The 3,902-nt window shown below is 44.3% G+C and overlaps 1 pseudogene; it reads right to left on the bottom strand.

The window, feature by feature from the left end:
• Positions 1 to 3,191: 3,191 nt before the first annotated feature.
• On the bottom strand, positions 3,192 to 3,535 carry LOC102982525 (60S ribosomal protein L36a-like; annotated as a pseudogene).
• Positions 3,536 to 3,902: the final 367 nt, after the last annotated feature.

Here is a 3,902-nt window from a genome sequence, read left to right as displayed (position 1 = left end):
GCAGGACCCTGGGGAGGATCCACAGGGCAAGGTAGAAGTAGGAGACAGCTGATGACAGATGATGATCTCCAATCCTTGTTTAAAGCTTCCCAAATCATTACCCTCCACCCTCTCATCTCTGCTAAGTTACTCTCTGTACAGAGCTTTGGCAGGGAATCTGGCCCGCAGTTTTCATTTTGCCCTTGTGGACACTGGAAATAACCTGTTGCAATTAAAAAAAAAGTCAGGATTGGAAATCAGGAGACCCAGTCCTAGACCCACTTCCACTATTGACCAGCTTGGTGACCCTTGACAAGGTGTTAAACCCCTGGGGGCAGCAATTCTCCCTTGTGGAATGACTGTATTGAACTAGTGGAACTTTAATGTCACTTTTTGCCTTGAACTTCAAGAAGCCAGTCCAGATGAAGAGAAAATAGTTAAATCCCTGTCGTTTAACTGAGATCCCTAGAGTCTCTAGCTTTTCTTTTCTCCCCGTTTTTGTCCAAGCAGTGCCTTCAGTTCCCATTTCCCCATTAAAATAGAGTAGAGCTGATTCCAGCATTTGTACTTTGTCAGAAAGCATTTTATACCAACCTGTTGTCTCCCCTTATATTTATAACAAGTCTCTGAGTCTGCAGTAGCCCAGATGAATGGAGTTGCAGCCAAAGCCAAGAGGAGAGATTGAACGTGTAACAAGGATGTCCTTTCAGCTCTTGCTAAGCCTTGCCCTGTGGATAACCTGGCTAGAGTCATTTCAGAAAGTCTGGGAGTTTGGGTCAAAAGAGGGAATGTGGAGGCTTGCCTCCTCCACCGCGCACCCTCCCCACCTCTGCCTTTCCCTTCTCTTCATCCCATATCTTCCCAGAGGGAGGCCCAGGAGGATAGCACGTGTGGGCAGAGGCCTGGGGGTCTCCTTGCCATTGGACCCTGAGCCTGCAAAGTACATCATCCCTGGGGTCCACGCATTTGGGAAACTCTGCACACCTCTCAACACACACAGCAGCCAATCGTGTGTAGAATGTTCCATTGCAGACAAGTAAAACCTGTGGCAAGGTAGATCTGACATACTATACCTAAGAGTTATTGGGGCTTCATGATAATTAGGAATAAACAATAAGAAGTCCATTGGTCTGGTTTGTGAATGAAATCTATTGCCTGCTATATCAGTAAGCAAAGGCTGTTGCAGCCATCGAGCCATCACATTACAGCCTTCCCGATGGTGAGCCCTGAGCGAACGCAGGATGCAATCAGGACGCCCAGCATCTAAAGCAGTCAGCCGCTGCAGCCACCCCCAATAGTGCCCCCTGAGGAGACTCAGGATGAGAAAGCACAGGATACTGGCCCCAGGGAGCTGAGGTGCATATCAAAGGAATGATTTGCGGGAGCCCAGACTCTTGCGGCTTCCCACACACAGAAAAGCGCTAAATTCCTTAACTTGAGATGTCTGTTTTTCCTTAATTAGCAGTAACCTTTTGATGTTCCGACTACCTGGTCTTTGTTGCAGAAACTCCTGTGTATCCTGGCTCCCTCTCTTACCTCTTTGGAGCAGTCCCTCAGAGGGATCTGAGATGCTGGGTACCAGGCTTAAGTCCTCAGTTTTGTCTGCCAAATAAAACACAATTCTCAACTTTTAGGTTGTGCATTTTTTTCCCAAGTCGACACAGTTGTGTCTGGGGGCTTTTCACTTTGCCGGCCCCTGGTTTCTCCGGGTGACAGTCTTCCCGGCTCTCTGGTACTATTGAATTCTAGTACCTTGCCCGCATTCACTCTCACACCCCCAAACACACTCAGGGAATTTAACCCTGTGCAACAAGGGTTTCATTCTCTTGGAAATCTGTGTCTCCTGCTCCTGGGTTCTGCCCCAGACCCCCCGTTTCACCCTTCACATGCCCAGATTCCCAGAACTCTGCTTTCATGTCCTTCCTCTTCATCCTTTTACCTGTAGCATCCCTAATCGCCACCTCGGGTAAGGTCTCCACCACCAGCACAGTGAGTGTGGGCTTTGACTAGTAGATAAATGAAAAGGAAATAAGGAAGCTCAAAAAAGGGAGAGAAACAAAGTCTCCAAACATTCAGAGATGCAGAGGGCTTATCTTCTCTGATCTTCTCAAGGCCACTCCACTTTGACATCTCTTATTTTTCTTCTGAATACAGTGGCTAGAAATAAACTGAGAAAATATGTAAAATAAAAACACATGAATAAGTACCAAGAACATGAAACTGGGACTCCATCTCTAGAATCTGATGATTCCTTGGAAAATTGTTTCTAACAGATGTTCCTTTGAGATCCAGAAGGTCAGACACACCACGACATTTAAAGCACCTCTCGCTGTGTATGAAATGTTCATCCCCATAGGGAGGGGAGGAGAGGATGCAAGTTACAGCCCAGATCAAGGTAGATTGATCTGCAGGAAAACCAGGAAGCCGGGGAAAAAAAGAGAAGGGAGCTGAAATTTCAGGAAGGAGCTTTCTTCACTAAAAAGTCAAGTAATCAAATCCAGCTTAACAACACATATGCCCACAGATGCTACAGGCTGTGATCAGAAAATTTTAACCGGCAAACAAGACTTCCTTCAAACATGGGTTTCGTCCTCCTGCTAGAAATAGAAGAGTCAGTGCATCTACTCTTACGGCAGGAGAGGAGGGGGAAAAATAAAGGAAGAAAAAGTGAATATCCAAGAAAACATCCACATGTTGTGATGCCTTAAAATAAAGCACAAATATTGACTCTGTGTATTAATCAAGGAGGAACAGCCACATGCAATTTCCCAAATAAGAAGTAGTTATGGTTACTGCACTTTGGAAAGCAGGAGTGGAGGGAAGTGTCACTTTAAATAACTGCAATTGAAGCAAAACAACAGCTTAATAAAGTGTCAGCAGCTCCCTCACAGTTTAAAAACAGATGGGCTTTGCTACTCAGGAAGAAAGAATTTTTCTAAGTGCTGAGATTTGGAGAGTCTGTCATCGCCCTTTACTGAATCATTAAAACTCTGAAAAGCAGAAATAATGATACAATTTCCATTTCACTTCAGAAACTTTGGTGCTGTATGTTTCATGTGGTCAACATTGTATAACACTGTCATCATTTTCACATTATTATACAGAGAACAGACAGTTATATATTTGCTGACTTTGAATAGGATTTTAGCTAAAGTATTTTTTTTACAATCTTTTCATCTTTTTTTTTTAAAAAAAAACATAATCTCAAGACTTTATTCTCTTTGGAATGAAGCAAGATACGAAGCTGAGAACTGGATCACTTGGTCCTTTCTCTTCTTATCTCTTCCCAGTTCAGAATGCTTGCATCTCTTAATAGCCAGCATTCTCCTAGCCCTGCAGTTGGGCTCAATGCATCCAAGCCTCAGCACAATCTTCTTGGTAATTTTAGGCTTTTTCTGGAAAATCAGTTTAGTCTGCCCACCGTAGCCACTCTGCTTCTTGTTATAATGCTGCTTTCCCTGGGCACACAGAGAGTCCTTGCCCTTCCTGTTCTGGAGGATTGGTGCTTGCCATACTTCTTACAGAAAGTCTGACGGGTTTCAGGAATGTTCACCATGTTTCCGTGAACACTGTTGGCATGGAAAAAAGGCTTTTTATTTATTTTTTTGATCGAATATTCAGGATGCTAACAAAATAGCTAATATTTCAACGTCAGACCTATGAATACTATATGTGTGTGTGCACACGGCACAAACGTGCGCCCACGTGTGTATGCATGAGTATGTGTGTGTGTGTGTGTGTGTGTGTGTGTATTTCAGCTACGCAAGGTATAGAGTTCCTTCCTGCCACAGAGAGGGTGGGCATCTCCTTCCAGGATGTCCAGAATTTTTCCAGTTTTAGCCGTGGAAAGTTCCAGTTTCCTGGGAAATTCCTCTATCTTAAGCAAACCAGGACTGTTATTTACCCTAGCCACAGGAGACTTT

Source organism: Physeter macrocephalus, chromosome 8, assembly GCF_002837175.3.
Source record: "Physeter macrocephalus isolate SW-GA chromosome 8, ASM283717v5, whole genome shotgun sequence".
Lineage (NCBI taxonomy): Eukaryota > Metazoa > Chordata > Mammalia > Artiodactyla > Physeteridae > Physeter > Physeter macrocephalus.
This window is presented reverse-complemented; position numbering and strand designations above follow the sequence as displayed.